The sequence below is a fragment of the Pelodiscus sinensis genome, chromosome 5 (assembly GCF_052426305.1).
Source record: "Pelodiscus sinensis isolate ZL-2025 chromosome 5, ASM5242630v1, whole genome shotgun sequence".
Taxonomy (NCBI): domain Eukaryota; kingdom Metazoa; phylum Chordata; order Testudines; family Trionychidae; genus Pelodiscus; species Pelodiscus sinensis.
In genome coordinates this window covers 105,786,085-105,802,953 of record NC_143056.1, presented here as the reverse complement: position 1 = coordinate 105,802,953, position 16,869 = coordinate 105,786,085, and the positions used below count along the sequence as shown (strand labels likewise).

Here is a 16,869-nt window from a genome sequence, read left to right as displayed (position 1 = left end):
TCACAATAGCGGCTCATAGTAATCCTATAATCAACCAGGACTCTGACGTCCTTCTCCTCCTCCGTTACTTCCAACTGATGTGTCCCCAGCTTATAACTAAAATTCTTGTTATTAATTCCTAAACGAATAACCTTATACTTCTCACTATTAAATTTCATCCTATTGCTATCACTCCAATTTACAAGATCATCCAGATCTTCCTGTATGATATCCTTTTCTGAATTGGCAAGAAATTCCCAACTTTGTGTCATCCGCAGATTTTATCAGGACACTTCCACTTTTGGTGCCAAGGTCAGCGATAAAAAGATTAAATAAAATTGGCCCCAAAACTGGTCCCCGAGGAACTCTGCTAGTAACCTTCCTCCAACCTAACAGTTCACCTTTCAGTATGACCCGCTCTAGTCTCCCCTTTAACTAGTTGCTTATCCTTCTCTCAACTTTCATATTGATCCCTATCTTTTCCAATTTAACCAATAATTTCCCATGTGATACTGTATCAAATGACTTACTAAAGTCAAGGTAGATTAGATCCACTGCATTTCCTTTATCTAAAAAATCTGTTACTTTCTCAAAAAAGGAGATCAGGTTGGTTTGGCACGATCTACCTTTTGTAAAACCATGTTGTAATTTGTCCCAATTGCCATTAGCCTCAATGTCTCTAACTACTTTCTCCTTCAACATTTTTTCCAAGATCTTGCATACTACAGATGTCAAACTAACAGGCCTATGGTTACCCTGGTCTCTTTTTTACCCTTTCTTAAAAATAGGAACTATATTAGCAATTCTGCAGTCAAATGGTACAACCCCTGAGTTTAGAGATTTATTAAAAAATTTTGCTAATGGACTTGCAAGTTCATGTGCCAGTTCCTTTAATATTCTTGGATGAAAATTATCTGGGCCCCCCGATTTACTCCCATTAATCTGTTCAAGTTTGACTTTTACCACAGATATGGTAATATCTACCTCCATATCCTTAGTCCCATTTGTTATGTTACCATTATCCCTAAGCTCTTCATTAGCCTCATTAAAGACTCAGGGTATGTCTACACTACCCCGCTAGTTCGAACTAGCGGGGTAATGTATGCATACCGCACTTGCTAATGAAGCCCGGGATTTGAATTTCCCGGGCTTCATTAGCATAAGCGGGGAGCCGCCATTTTTAAATCCCCGCTGCTTCGAACCCCGTGTAGCGCGGCTACACGGGGCTCGAACTAGGTAGTTCGGACTAGGGTCCTATTCCGAACTACCGTTACTCCTCGTGAAACGAGGTGTACCGGTAGTTCGGAATAGGCACCCTAGTCCGAACTACCTAGTTCGAGCCCCGTGTAGCCGCGCTACACGGGGTTCGAAGCAGCGGGGATTTAAAAATGGCGGCTCCCCGCTTATGCTAATGAAGCCCGGGAAATTCAAATCCCGGGCTTCATTAGCAAGTGCGGTATGCATACATTACCCTCCTAGTTCGAACTAGGAGGGTAGTGTAGACATACCCTCATGTATTAAAGACTAAAGCAAAGTATTTGTTTAGATATTGGGCCATTCCTAGATTATCCTTAACCTCCACTCCATCCTTAGTAATTAGCGGTCCTACTTCTTCTTTTTTTGTTTTTTGTTTTCCTATTTATATGGCTATAAAACCTTTTACTGTTGGTTTTAATTCCCTTTGCAAGGTCCAACTCTACCTGACTTTTAGCCTTTCTCACTTTGTCCCTACATGCTCTTACCTTAATAAGGGTATGTCTACACTACAGCGCTAATTCGAACTAACTTAGTTCGAATTAGTTAATTCGAACTAAGCTAATTCGAACTAACGCGTCTAGAACTAAGATAATTCGAACTAACACGTCTAGAGTGTGGGCACTCAGGGCACTCCAAGCCAGGACTGCTTTGCAAGCAGGGCACCCCTGAGAACTGTCTGTCCGGGGTGGGGGTCGGGACCCTTTAAGCACAGCCCTCGGCTAGCCTGAGGCAGCATCTCCACGCTCTAAGTCCTTCTCTGATGCCCTGCCGGCACTGTTTCCGGCCATCCTTAAGCCCTGTTCAGGGTCCACTTAATGTGGACATGCTTGTTCGAATTAGCAAAACGCTAATTCGAACTAGTTTTTAGTTCTAGATGCGTTAGTTCGAATTAGCTTAGTTCGAATTAGCGCTGTAGTGTAGACATACCCTGAGATGCTTGCTCATCCAGCTTGGTCTAACACACCTGCCTATACATTTTTTCCCTTTTCTTGGGATACAGGCTTCCGACAGCTTCTACAACTTTAACTTAAAATAATTCCAGGCCTCCTCCACCTCAGGATCCATAATTTCTTTAGTCCAATCAACTTCCCTAACTAATTTCCTTAATTTATTAAAGTTAGCCCTTTGAAATCAAAAAAAGGAGAAGGCATACCAGAGTGGTCGACAAAGGCTTTCCTTGTTGACCGTGCCGCATCTAGACTGCCACGCTGTGCCAAATCAGATGATCGTCGACACAGCGTGGCAGCCATTTTTATTTTAATGAAGCGGGGATTATTATTATAATTATAATTATAATCCCCGCTTCTTTGACTATGCCAAATGAACTATTGTACATGGCTCCATTGATGGAGCCATGTAGTCTAGACGTAGCCCGGGAGTGGTCTGACCCTCTCCCTGGAGATGGTCCCCCAGACCCAGATGACCTCCCAGACATCTTCAGACACCAGGGAGGGTGCATCAGGTGAGTGCTGTGAGGTTGCCACATGCACAGGGCGGAGGAGGCGGGAGCACAGGGGATGGTGCGCAATTGTCACTCATCATGCTTGGCCTGGACAGCATGCAGCTGTTCGTGCACGTGCAAGCATGTGCAGAGGCAGTGTGTGACACATGGTGCCAGGAGCCAGTCCCAGAGCACACCCAGGCTGCTGCTCACAGCCTGGGGAGGGTCCCACACATGTCTGACCCCAGGGAGGACTGTCCTCCCCCCACCAGGCACTACCCAATGCGGCTGAGCACAAAGGTGCATGCACGACCCCACACAGAGCGACGAGTGTCGCACATAGTACATGGCCCAAATGTGCACGCACGAGGCACCACCCAATGCTGCAGACAGTGCTGCCACTCCTACCACCCGCTGCTGCAGACGGGCCGCTCCATGCCCCTCTTCAACACCTGGGAACCCACTGTGGCGGGACACTTCCCTGGGCTTCTTGGCCATTGGTGGGGGGAAGGGGAATGCAGGATGGTCCCCTGGGCACCTCGAGGCCCCTGTGAGGCCGGGGCTGCTGGCCAAAGCACACGTGGGCTTGCTTTCAGAACATCAGCATTCTCTGTTCCAAGGACAGTTACTCGCTGCTCACAGAGGAGGGCACGCCCTCAGGGACAGTGTGCACACACGATTGGCCACCTGTCCCTCTTGTCCTCCACAGCAGCACCATCCATCCCTGAGGGGTGAGCCACACCAGCCCAGCCGCCCACCTGCATCCGTGGAAGCCGCAGACACTGGCACATGTACCAAAATCTCATGCGCCAGTATATCGGGGTGCTCCAAGAAATTAAGAACACCATTGCAGAGAGAATAAGCACAGAGGCTTTGTGGCACAAGTGCCTATTGGTCAAGCTGGTCCAGCAGTGCATTGTGTTGTGTGCCACAATCTGAGAGGTCATGGCCTTCCCAGGTCCTGTCCCCATCGCTGCTTTTCCTTCCCCCTGTCCCTCCCTGCTCCCTGTCCCCTTGCCATCCCAGATCCAACTGAAGCCCCCACTCCTGCCCAGCCCCCTACTGTCCCAGGCCCCACCCAAAACCGAGTCTGTCAAGGTCCCTGGATCCAAGGCGGCAGGAGCTTGTGGTCCAGGTGACACCCTCAGCCCTGAGCCTCCTCTGTCTCTCTCCTCCAGGTTCTGAGCCCCCCTCCAGGTTCTGAGCCCCCCTCCATCCCAGTTAATTACATTTATTCCAAGTGAATACAAAGTTTATTTTTCAATCAAAACTTGTTGTCTTTATTGAATGTCCGGGAAGTGGGGGCAGGGATGAGTAGTGGTGGGAAAGGTATTGGGGGGCCAGGGCCAAGCCCCCATTGGGGAAGCCCTGGGGAGAGTCATTGGGCTCCTTCAGAGAATCTCTCCCTCAGGGCCTCCCAGTGGGCTTGGTGGATGGCAGCTGTCTGGGGCTGCTCAAACTGCATCCCCTCACCAACAGCCACTGTCACCCACTCTGGGAAGAAGGCCTCCCCTTTGCTCTATATAAGATTATGGAGCATGCAACATTCAGACACCACCTTGGGGATGTTCAATGTCGAGGCGAGTGAGCAGGCACCTGAACCACCTCTTTAGATGCCTGAAGGCGCATTCTACCTCAATCTGAGCCTGGTTCAGGTTCACAGGGGGATGATGGGCCACAAGTGGGTGTCCTGTCATTGGACGGCAGGGGTGAGCCAGGCAAACAGCTCCAGTAATGTGGCCTTCCCCATGCAGAAGTTTTGGAGCCACTGCTGGTTGTTCCACCGCTCCAGGATGAAGTGGCCCCACCAGTCAGAACTGGTGTCCAGCCTCTAAAATTCCCTCTCGGACAGGAGTACTGGGGGCAAGGGCATTGGTCCTGCATCCAGGTCGAGGGTCTCAAGGCTGAGGTCTGAGTCCAGCTGGAGCATCATAATGGTATGGTGGAAGTGCTGCAGAAACTGCAGCATGACAGTGTGGGGCCATCACCTGCCCAGGGTCAGCTCCGGCTCCATAGCAAAAATAAATTTAAAAAAATAGAAAAACAAACACAAAACCAAAATGCTGTGGCATCCAAGAAAGCTGGGCAACTAGAGCACACACCGCAAAAGCTTTTCTGTCCCTCAGTGAGGTAGGCAAGCAAGTAGCAGAAGCAGAGAAATGGCTGTCTAGGGGGTCCCTTTAAGCACGTTTCTGTGAGCCTCATGCAGCAGCACCCAGAACTAAATGCTGCCCTCATGACCTGTCAGAAGTGGTTTCAGGTGCCCTTTTTGCTAGAGAGCATCTTAGCAGTCTGGATCCTCTCTTTCAAAAATCAGATTGTTTTTTCGATCCGCTCTTGAAGTGTGGACACTCTCTTTTGAAAGAAGCTTTATCAAAAGATTTCTTTAGAAAAGTGTCTTTTGAAAAAAGCTCACAGTCTAGACATAGCCTAGATGTAGGAGTTGTAAACTGTGACTACCAGTGCTTGCAGAAGGGACACTGTCATTGAGAAGAGTCTCGGATGGACAAGCCTTCCCTCTCCACTCAAGTGGATTGGATTGGGGTGAAAGGAGCTTGAACCAGCAGGCTACATACCAGTGGTCCCCAACACGGTGCCCGCAGGCGCCATGGCACCCGCTGGGGCATTTATGTGCGCCCGCCAACACATCTGGGCTGGCCCCACCCCCGGTGCACGGCACATGCGTGGTGCTGGCCCTGGGTGCATGGCACGTGGGTGGCCCCTGCCCCAGGTGCGCGGCACATGCTCGGTGCCGGTGCAGGGTGCGTGGGCAGCCCCTGCCCCAGGCGTGCAGCACATGCACGGTGCTGGCCCTGTGTGCAGGGTGTGTGGGTGGCCCCGCCCCTGGGCACGTGGCACATGAGCGGCCCCGCCCCTGGCCGCCCGGCGCTTGAGCAGCCGCACCCCCGGATGCCATGAAAGGTTGGGGACCACTGCTACATACTTTCCAGGCATGAGCTGTAAGACTGGTTCAACCTGTCTCCCTCTCCCTCACCCCCCCACTCCGTTCTAAGGATAGACTTAAAACAGACTCCATAAGGAGTCTCTTTGTTATTTTGAAATATTATCCCAGTAGGAGCTGGAATCTTTTGACAAGCCTGTGTGGTAGGGCAAGAAATGAAATCCCTGAAAAACTGACAAAGAGCTGAAATCACTAGGTTTGGCCCAGAGCCAGACCCATTGTGGAAGCAGCAGCTGGCAGGAGCAGGCGGCCAGCTGGGCAGCTGGCAGGAGTGGCTGGCAGGCAGCCAGTAGGAACAGCAGTGGGCAGCTGCCGGGAGCGGCCGGTGGATGGCCGGTAGGAATAGCGGCAGGCAACTAGCAGGGAGGCTGGCAGGAGTGGCTGGTGGCCAGCTGGTAAGAGCAGTAGCAGGTGGCCAGCGGGGTGGCTGGCAGGAGCAGCAGTTAGTGGCCAATGCAGTGGGTGAGATGACTCCTATCCCCACCCCCCAAAGGGTGGGAGGTGAGCTCTGAAAATCACCCCTGAGCTCTGGTCTGCCTTGATCAAGGGCAGAAACTGTGAGGGGGGTGTGGAGAAAGGTTGGGCATGTGAATGGAACACTTACATTGCTGGACTTGTGAGCATGAGAGGCAAAGGACATTGCTCAATCCGCTTGAGGTGGGACGATCACTCGTGGGTTAGTTATGAATTCTGTTTCTGGTGTTTTCCCAAGTTAATGACACGTTACTTCTCTCCCTCTTTCATTAAAAGTTTCTTTTCTACGCTCAGACTCTGTGCGTTTGAGTAGGGAAGCATTGCCTCTCAGAGGCGCCCAGGGGTATGTGAATTTCCCAGGCTACTGGCTGGGAGCTTGAGCCAGTTCTATGTGAGATGGATGAAAAGGAACCCCTAGATATTGAACCTGGCCCTGGCCATGGCTGCTGCCAGCGCTACCTGGCAGAAGGGTTACATAAGGATTAGCATTTGACAAATCAAGATATGCAAATTCTCCTCATTCTGCTTTTTTGACCACTGTTATTTGTAACTCTTACTCCATCTAAAACAGCTGGCGAATCAAATATGACAACTCTCATTCCAGAGAGCAAGATATGCAGGAAGTTTGTTAAAATATCAACCTGTTCAGAAGTGTCAAGATGACAGGCATTAGCAGAGCTACTACATGGGGAAGCATTTATCCCAGTGCAGACAACTGGCACAAGAAAGGTCTTATGTCCCACTTAAAACCATAACATGGCGTTAAGCATTGTATAGACCTTGTGTAGCCCCTTCGCAGTAATATAAACTTCACCATCTATATGTATTGCAACTAGAGTTAGCTGCAACCAGTCACATCATGCCATTTTCATGATTACTGAAGTTAACTACATTAATTCACCTTTGGAAAAGAAAAATAAGAACAGCACAGTGGCTAAAATGTCTTCAGCTCTTGTCAAAATAGTCAAGATCGTGTGTGTATTTTTATACTTTGTTAAAATGTTTCCCTTCTTCCTCCTCAATTTTTCCTTTGAGTTATAGTTGGACATTTTATTTTTAATTTCTGTGTACAGCAGTTAGGGCATAGTTCACTGTTACTGAACATGCTGATACATCTCCCAAACAGGAAATGTTAATAATTTATGCCTCTCATTTTATGCTACCCAGCTGAGAACACACCACAAGTCAAAAGAAACTGCAAGAACACTTTTAAAAGGGAACAAGTTTGTTTTTTCATTGCAGTGTTCATTTTATCAAATTTGAAACAGATGTCACTTTACATTCCCTGCTATTCATTGGTGCAAGGCCACAAAGCAAGATGAGTGAAAATCTCTCTTTGTTCTTGACCATATTCACATAGATTTCAGACTCTTAATTCCTTTGAACTGTCATAACCTTCTTCTTTACTATATTCACTAAAGACTTCAGCCGCTCCATCAAAGTCAAATCACAAGTTTTGCTGTTGAAATCAATTGTACAGGATTGGAGCCACAGACTCCATTTATAATGTCAGTACTGCAGAATATTTGCATCATCAAATGAACACTAACAACTTTATTTTTAAGACAAGCCCTTGGCACAAAGCATACACAGTTGTCCTAAACACAGGAGTATAAAACACACTGTGCCTGCATATTTCAGTATACTAGCTCTGCAATCAGTGACACTGTGGGTGTGTTTAGACTACATGGCTCTGTCGACGGAGCCATGTAAAGTAGTTTACTCGACATAGTCAGTGAAGCGGGGATTTAAATAATCCTCTCTTCATTAAAATAAAAATGGCCGCCATGCTGTGCTGACAATCAGCTGATCTGGCACAGTGCGGCAGTCTAGACGCGGCCCAGTCGACAAGGGAAGCCTTTGTCGACCGCTCTGGTATGCCTCATGATACTTGAAAACCACTATCTCTTTTCTAAACTAAACTAAACTAAACAAACCCAGATCTTTCAGTCTTCCCTCATAGCTCAGGTTTTCTAGACCTTTAATCATTCTTGTTGCTCATCTCTGGACCTTCTCCAATTTCTCCACATCTTTCCTGAAATGGAACTGGACACAATACTCCAATTGAGGCCTAATCAGCGCAGAGTAGAGCGGAAGAATGACTTCTCGTGTCTTGCTCACAACTCTCCTGTTAATGCATCCCAGAATCATGTTTGCTTTTTTTTGCAAAAGAGACACACTGTTGACTCATGTTTAACTTGTCATCCACTATGACCCCTAAATCTCTTTCTGCAGTACTCCTTCCTAGACAGTCACATCCCATTTTATATGTGTGAAACTGATTGTTCCTTTCTAAGTGGAGTATTTTGCATTTGTTCTTATTAAATTTCATCCTGTTTACCTCAGAAACATTTCTCTAGTTTGTCCAGATCATTTTGAATTATGACCCTATCCTCCAAAGCACTTGCAACCCCTCCCAGCTTGGTATCATCTGCAAACTTAATAATTATACTCTAAGCCATCATCTAAATCATTGATTAACATATTGACCAGAACCAGCCCCTAAACAGACCTCTGCAGAACCCCACTTCTTGTACCCCTCATGCATGATTGTGAACTGTTAATAATAGATACTCTCTGAGATTGGTTATCCAGCCAGTTATGCACCCACCTTGTAGTAGCCCCATCTATATTGTATTTCCCTAATTTATTGATAAGATTGTGAGACCATGTCAAATGCCTTACTAAAGGCTAAGTATACTACGTCCACCGCTTCTCCCTTATCCATAAGACTTGTTATCCTATCAAAAAAGCTATCAGATTGTTTTGACATGTTTGTTCTTTACAAATCCATGTTGGCTGTTACCCATCACTGTATTTTCTTCCAGATGTTTGCAGATAAATTCCTTAATTACTTGCTCCATTATCTTCCCCGACACAGAGGTTAAACTGACTGGTCTGTAGTTTCCTGGGTTGTTCTTATTTCCCTTTTTATAGATGGGCACTAGATTTGCCCTTTTCCAGACTTCTGGAATCTCTCCCTACTTCCATGACTTTTCAAAGATGATAGCTAAAGGCTCAGATATCTCGTTGATCAGCTCCTTGAGTATTCTAGGATGCATTTCATCAGGCCCTGGTGATTTGCAGACATCTAATGAAGCGGACATCTAATGAACACAATATTTAACTTGTTCTTTTATTTTAACTTCTAAACCTACCCCATTTCCACTAGCATTCACCATGTTAGGCATTCCATCACTATCCATCTTCTTGATGAAAACCAAAACAAAGATGTCATTAAGCACCTCTGCCATTTCCAAGTTTCCTGTTATTGTTTCTCCCTCTTCACTGAGCAATCGGCCCACCCTGAGCTTGGTCTTCCTCTTGCTCCTAATATCCTTGTAGAACATCTTCTTGTTATCCTTGATGCCTCTAACTAGATTTAGCTCATTTTATGCCTTTGCCTTTCTAATCTTGTCCCTCTATACCTGTGGGCTGTCTCTACACTGGCATGAATTTCCGGAACTGCTTAAAACGGAATACTATTCCGTTTTCAGTTTTTCCGGAAAAGGAGCGTCTACATTGGCAGGCTGCTTTTCCGGAAAAGCCCTTTTTCCGGAAAAGTGTCTGTGGCCAATGTAGACGCGCTTTTCCGGAAAAGAGCCCCGATCACCATTTTCGCGATCATGGCTTTTTTCCAGAAAAGACTAATGGGCTGTCCACACTGGCCCTTTTCCGGAACAGTGTTCCAGAATAAGGACTTATGCCCAAGCGGGAGCAGAATAGTTTTTCCGGAGTAGCGGCTGATTTTGTACAGTAGAGCGTCGTTGCTTTTCCGGAAATTCAAGGGCCAGTGTAGACAGCTCGCAGCTTATTCCGGAAAAGCGGCTGATTTTCTGGAATAAGTGGCCCAGTGTAGACACAGCCGTGTTGTTTGCTTATATTCATCTTTTGTAATTAGACCTAGATTCCACTTTTTATACGACTGCTTTTTTTATTTTTAGATCATGTAAGATCTCCTGGTGGTCTCCTGTCAGACTTTTCCTACACAGTGGGATAGTTTGCTTTTGGGCCCTTAATAATGTCCCTTTAAAAAACTGCCAACTTTCTGCCATTGTTTTTCCTTAGTCTTACTTCCCATGGGACCTTACCAACCAGCTCTCTGTGTTTACTAAAATCTGCCTTCCTGAAACCCATTGTCTCTATTTTGCTGTTGCCCCTTCTATCATACCTTAAAATCATGAACTCTATGATTTCCTGGTCACTTTTTCCCAAGCTGCCTTCCATTTTCAAATTCTCAACCAGTTCCTCCCTATTGGTTAAAATCAAATCTAGAACAGCTTCCCCCAACTAGCTTTCTTAACCTTCTGAAATAAAAAAAATGTCTCCAATGAAATCCAAGAACTCGTTGAATAATCTGTGCTCTGCTGTGTTAGTTTCCCAACATATGTCTGGATAGATGAAGTCACCACCAAATCCTACACTTTGGATGATTTTGTTGTTTAAAAAAGCCTCATCCACCTCTTCTGCCTTGGTAGGTGATCTGTAGTAGACCCCCTAGCATGACATCACCCTTGTTTTTTACCCCCTTTTAATCTAACCCAGAGACTCTCAACAAGTCTGTCTCCTATGTTCATCTCCATCTCAGACCAAGTGTGTACATTTTTAATATACAAGGCAACCCTTTCTCCCTTTTCCCCTGCTTATCCTTCCTGAGCAAGCTGTACCCTTCTATAGCAATATTCCTGTCATGTGTATTATTCCACCAAGTCTCTGTGATACAAATTATGTTATAATTGTTTATATATAGGCATCTAAGATGCTGGTTTGATTTTGCCCCCCAGTTCTGCCTTTATCTCTGCTATTATAGCCCATTCTCCCTTCCATTTCCAACTCATCTCCCAGGTCTCCATGTTTTTCACTTACCCATGGACTTTGATCACCTACCCCTGTCGAACCTAGTTTAAAGACTTCCTCGATAGGTTAGCCAGTCTTTGGACCTTCTGTCAACAGCCCCCTGAAAAATGCACCAATAGCTCACTGACACATGTACCAGTATGCTATATTCAGCTTATTACATGGTAAATTTTATTTTTTTAATAAATGCCAGAATCTTTTTGGGGGGTAGGGTGTTATAAAATTTATCATTATACAATGCAAAGATTTCACAGAAGAAGGGTAAGATAAATCAGTAGAGAAAGAATCCTATCTGCCTCACTCTATTGCAGGAGCAGATTTTGTCTCTTTATGGGCCTGGCTTAACCAAACTATATCCTGTCAGACCTCTGCTCCTCTCCTCCTCCCCTCCTCCCCCATTACATCCTTTCCGTGACAGTCGCTTATTCCCATCTGTACTGGACAGTTCTCTTCTCAATTTCCTCCTCCTCCATAGAACTGAATGCTGCTGCTCAGGAGCAGACTGGAATGGAAGCAACCAAGGTAAGTTTTCAAAGTTCTGCCTTCATAATCATAGTTTTTCTTAATTTATCAAATGTACACAATTAATATAATTAAAACACACATACTATCACTGGTTCCTGGACTGTTCCCCATTCATAACCCCCATCACTGACTCCTATGTCAACTCTGTCACTGACATCTCATTTCCAAACAGTCTCTCTCTGACCCACTTTCACAAAGTGACAGAGGTGCAGACACAGCAGGAGTTCCTTACTCCCAATCATGGGTGGCCCGTGACTATCGGCAAACTCGGCAGCTGCTTAGGGCACAAAGTTAAATGGGGTGCCAAATTTCCTGCCACTTCCCCTTCCTAGCGTCGGCCCTGGAGGAAGGCTTCCCTGCGCCACAGGAGGAGTGAGTCAGCCCAGAGGAGGAGCGCGAGGAGTTGGCCCTGGGTGAGGTACATGCCGGCTTCCCCTGCGCTGCGGGAGCGGGGGTCGGCCCTGGGGGAGGAGGCACGCAGGGGCTCCCTGCGCATGAGGGGGGGTTGGTCCCTGGGGGGGGTTGGCCCTGGAGGAGGCACACACTGGCTTCCTAGGCGCCGCAGAAGGGGGGGTTGGCCCTGGGAGAGGCGTGCATGGGGGTTCCCTGTGCTGCGGGGGGGGGGGGAGAGTTGGCCCCAGGAGAGGCGCATGCTGGTTTCCCTCGGGGGGGGGGGAATCCTGGGAGGAGGTGGGTGCAGGGTTCTCTCTACCCCCACTGGCACCCTGTTCCCTCTCCCCTGTCCCCAGCCACAGAACTCCATCCCAGCCCCCCTGTTCCCAGCGATGTGGTGGTAATGGCAGTTAAAGCAGGAGAGCATAATGGACTATTTTGGATTTGTAATAATAAAAATTATAATTAACATTTGTAATGCATTTTTATTTGAAATTGTACTGAAATATTGTCTAGCTGTCGTGTACAAATCTATTCTGAAAATTTTGTTTCTCTATTTTAATCTGATCTCGGAAACACTGGTGGATGGACAAACTGAATAATTATGCCTGTTTAAATAAATAGGCGTAAAACACATTAAATGGAAAATAGGGGCAAAATGTTTCCCAGTTTACCAAAAACCTCAGCCTATATCTGCCCTTAGGGTGGGCGAGGGGTGCCAATTGCATGGTTTGCCTAGGGTGCCAGTTGCTGGCAGCTAGTCTAGGGCCGCCCCTGCTCCCAATCCCCATGGAGGGCCTGTAGGTGAGAACGGAGGAAGAGCGCTGTGACACTCCTCTCTTTCTGTCTCACAAACCTAAGGAAGAGGATGTCAGCCAAGTAGGGGTAAGTCTACACAGCAGGAAGTCAAAGGAAGAACACTCTTCCTTCTACTTCCCTTACTCTTCATGAAATTAGGGTTGCCATGAGTTGGAGTAAGAAGTCCTCCAGCTCGACATTATTTTGAAATAAAGGCTTGCAGTATAGAACAACTCTTTGTTATTACAGAATAACATCAATTTTTCTGAAATAATGCTGCTGTGTAGATGTACCCTAGGTGGCTAGTCTTTTTCTCCCTTCAAAAAGGCTATGGATGTACTTTCCTTAGCCTGGAACTGCAATGGGTTCTCTTTCTTTTTCACATGCCTGGAACCAGGCAGAGAGCAGTTATGCAAAGTGGTCCCAGCCCTTGACTATCCAAACCAACTGATCAGGGCCCAGCTTGCTCTGCTTGACAAAGCAGTCTGATACTATAGTGGTGAACAGCATAAAAGTACCTAGATAAATATAGTGAAGTTACAGTGGAAAGGCAGTATAAGATCTATTTTTATACTGAATTTTCTCAGTCACTCAACCCCAGCTCTGTCAGCAACTACTGGGTTATAGAGGTACCTTCCCTGGAAATCTGGGGCTAATGGGGTACCAGACAACCTTCATATGTAGAGGACATGACCCTAGAAAGTTGATGCTATCACATCTCTGGACCACCTTTCTCCACCAGCTCCCTTAGGGTATGTCTACACTACCCCCCTAGTTCGAACTCGGGGGGGGGGGGGGTAATGTAGTCATACGGAGTTGCAAATGAAGCCCGGGATTTGAATTTCCCGGGCTTCATTTGCATAAAGCCGGCCGGCGCCATTTTTAAATGCCGGCTAGTTCGGACCCCGTGTCGCGCGGCTACACGCGGCACGGACTAGCTAGTTCGGATTAGGGTTTGGATTAGGAACATGGTGTACAGCTAGTTCAGATTAGGAAGCCTAATCCGAACTAGCTAGTCCGTGCCGCGTGTAGCCGCACGGCACGGGGTCCAAACTACCCGGCATTTAAAAATGGTGCCGGCCGGCTTTATGCAAATGAAGCCCGGGAAATTCAAATCCCAGGCTTCATTTGCAACTCCGTATGACTACATTACCCCCCCTAGTTCGAACTAGGGGGGTAGTGTAGACATACCCTTATTCCCATTCATAGTAGCTGTCAGATAGTTCAGTTGTTTTGTAGTATTAGATGAAAAGTGACTAGTACTAGCAAAAACTAAAACCAACAAATAGTCTTGCAGCACCTTAAAGACTAACAAAACATGTAGATGGCACAACCCACTTTGTAAAGGGGCAGAGAGTCTAGTGACTCCAACCCTGGGCACCAGCAGCCTCCTGCTGTGGCCATGTACTGGACCACTGTCACCCCCCCCCCCCCCCCAAATCTTTAGACCTATGTATCCAGCCACTGAGTAGCCATTAGTCCCCTCTCTGCTTGGTGCCTGGATCCATGGAACCATGGCCTGGGATTTGTGAGATCACTGACCCTTGAAAAAATAGACTAAGTGAAAAGTGCATCCAGATACCACAGAGGTCTAGGAAATATCAGTGCATGAGAGCTACCTGCATTTGTATATAAAGTATGAGTGTTTTTAATTAAGGAATTATAACAACTATCATTCTGAGTGTTACATTCTTTCTTGATTTACAATGTATAATGTCTGATAAAACACTAACTGGCAAATTGTAGGCCCACAAATGAGGGGGGTGAGCTGAGAGGGCAAAAAAGACAAGTGCACAAGGGCCCAGCAATTCAAAAGATCCTGGGGCTGCCACTGTAGCAGTGGCAGGAGTCCCAGGCCCTTTAAATCACTGCTGAAGAGCCACATGACACACTCCAGGAGTGCTGGGGACTGCCTTGGATAGGTGCAGCGCACTGTGGGCAGCACTGAAGGCTGCCTAGGGAAGATAAACCCCAAACCTGCTCCTTTTGGATGAGGATCTGCTCCTTCTGTGACACACACACCCCCACCACCAACACCCATACACACACACACACACACAAATGCCCAACGAGTCTGTTGGCCCCACTGGCAAGTTGCTATAAAATGTGATATTAACAAAAAATACCGCTCTAGCTCTGCACTAGGGCTACGTCTACATTGGCAAGATTTTGCGCAAAAGCTCCCACTTTTGCACAAAAACATGCTGCCTGTCTACACTGGCGGGGAGTTCTTGCGCAAGAACACTGATGTTCTAATGTGTGAAATCAGGGCTTCTTGCACAAGAACTATGATGCTCTCGCTCAGGAAAAAGCCCTCTTGTGCAACTGTTCTTTCGCAAGAGGCCAGTGTAGACAGGCAACATGAATTTCTTGCGCAAGAAAGCCCGATGGCTAAAATGGCCTTGGAGCTTCTTGCACAAGAGAGCATCTTCACTGGCATGAATGCTTTTGCACAAAAGCGCATCTCTTGCGCAAAAGCACATGCCAGTGTAGACGCTGTCTTGCACAAATACTTTAACACAAAAACTCTTGCGTTAAAAGTATTTGCGCAAAATCTTGCCAATGTAGATGTAGCGTAGGTGTAAGCATAACAACTTGTTTAAAACTGAAAAGCAGATATTAGTCCAGTCCCCATATGAAGTTATTAATAAACAATGATCCAAATGATCCAAAGCTACGTATGACTGACAAATGTGAATCATCATACACACTGAAATCACATCCATGTGGCCCACAAATGAAGATACATATAAGTCTAAGAGATCAGAATAAGGCCCTTAGTCACTGGAATGTTTTGAAAAATGAAGTTCCCTATATATAGTACAGCATTTTCTTTGTCTAATGTATTGGATTGTTTCTGACTGTGTCACCCACAATATTCATCTGCATTTTGCAGGCTGCATTTTGTTATTTCCTTTCATCCAAGTAGCCTAATTATAAAACCTAATAAATATATTCATTTACATTTCCTGGAGATTTATTTTTAGGATACCAGTAGATGCAAGTCAACATTATGAATGATTTAAAGTATGATGAACTAGTGGAAAAATAGCCGCTAATGAAAGACTCAAATTTCAGAGAAAAATAACAGTGAAGTAAATAATAATATTTGTAACTGGCTCTGAATGTTAAAGCAATTAAGAAACATGTGCTATATTATCTTGAAACTGGATGTAATGAATTTTCACATAAGGTGTATACAACACGTACCAGTGTCAAAAAGAAATGTAGCAGCTCTTTGCAGGAACTCTGTCTCTAATCAGAACAAAAATGCTTTTTCTAAATAACATGCAGCAGAAGCTAATGTAGGTATCTGTTCTCATCATGTGTACTTCGTTGCACAGGAATTTTTCACCAGGTGAAATCAGGCTATTTTTTAGAAGCTTGAAATCTAATTCACTAAGGAGCACTTATATTATTAATATGACTGGCCTGAACAGTCATGACCCTGATTTGAATTCTTATTTACTTATTTCTTTCTGAAAAAATTCTTAACATACATATTTTTAAATCACAAGAAGTATATATTTTTTTAATTTACCAAATAAAGGAAATGTAACTATCAACAGCTTCAGTACAGACTTAAACAAATTTAAAAATATCAGAAACCTATAATACTGTGATTTTTTTAAAAAAACTTAGAATTTTAAGATACTTAAATTTGCAAAGTAGGGGGTTATTTTCTATGGATAATGAAGAATTTAAAAAGTTGAGTTAGTTATAAATTATCAGCATTTGTTTATTCTTATTGGTATTTAAAAGCAAACATGTACTATAGAAAGAAATGTCTCAAGAAACATCTCTGGAACCTGTCTTTTAGGAGACAGCTAGGTAACCCATCAAAATGAGCAACTCTGGTGCCTACACTGTTAAAAGAGTGCATGCAAGGAAACCGATCATACAACTGTATTTTAAACAAAAAGAATTAATAATTTACTACCCTTAAATGTTTATAGACAAATGTTTAAAATTATCTCAAACAGCACAGTATAGTTACCAATTATTCTGAATCAGGGTTACATTTCATTACTGATTAACCTACCTTTCTTTAGCAAACTTCTATCTAACCAGAACAGGCTTTTCTTTAGCATACTTGTCTCTCCCCAAAAGAGTATGCAAGAAAAACCAGATTTTGTTAAGTACAATGTCTTGCTACACCCATTTTTTGACACACAGTCAATTT

At 45.4% G+C, this 16,869-nt stretch overlaps 1 protein-coding gene across 13 annotated transcripts in view; it reads right to left on the bottom strand.

The window, feature by feature from the left end:
• The window catches only part of IRAG1 (inositol 1,4,5-triphosphate receptor associated 1), a 200,154-nt gene that overhangs the window by 183,027 nt on the left and 258 nt on the right, over positions 1 to 16,869 (bottom strand). Inside the window, exon 1 of one of the 13 annotated variants that reach the window (XM_089778616.1) lies at positions 16,729 to 16,853. The exons of 10 other annotated variants lie outside the window; for them this stretch is intronic. The gene's annotated coding sequence lies outside the window, so the exon portion shown is untranslated. Of the gene's footprint in view, positions 1 to 10,979; positions 11,188 to 16,728; positions 16,854 to 16,869 lie in introns of those variants that run through there. 2 more of the 13 variants (XM_075927918.2, XM_089778619.1) reach the window with 2 other exon arrangements.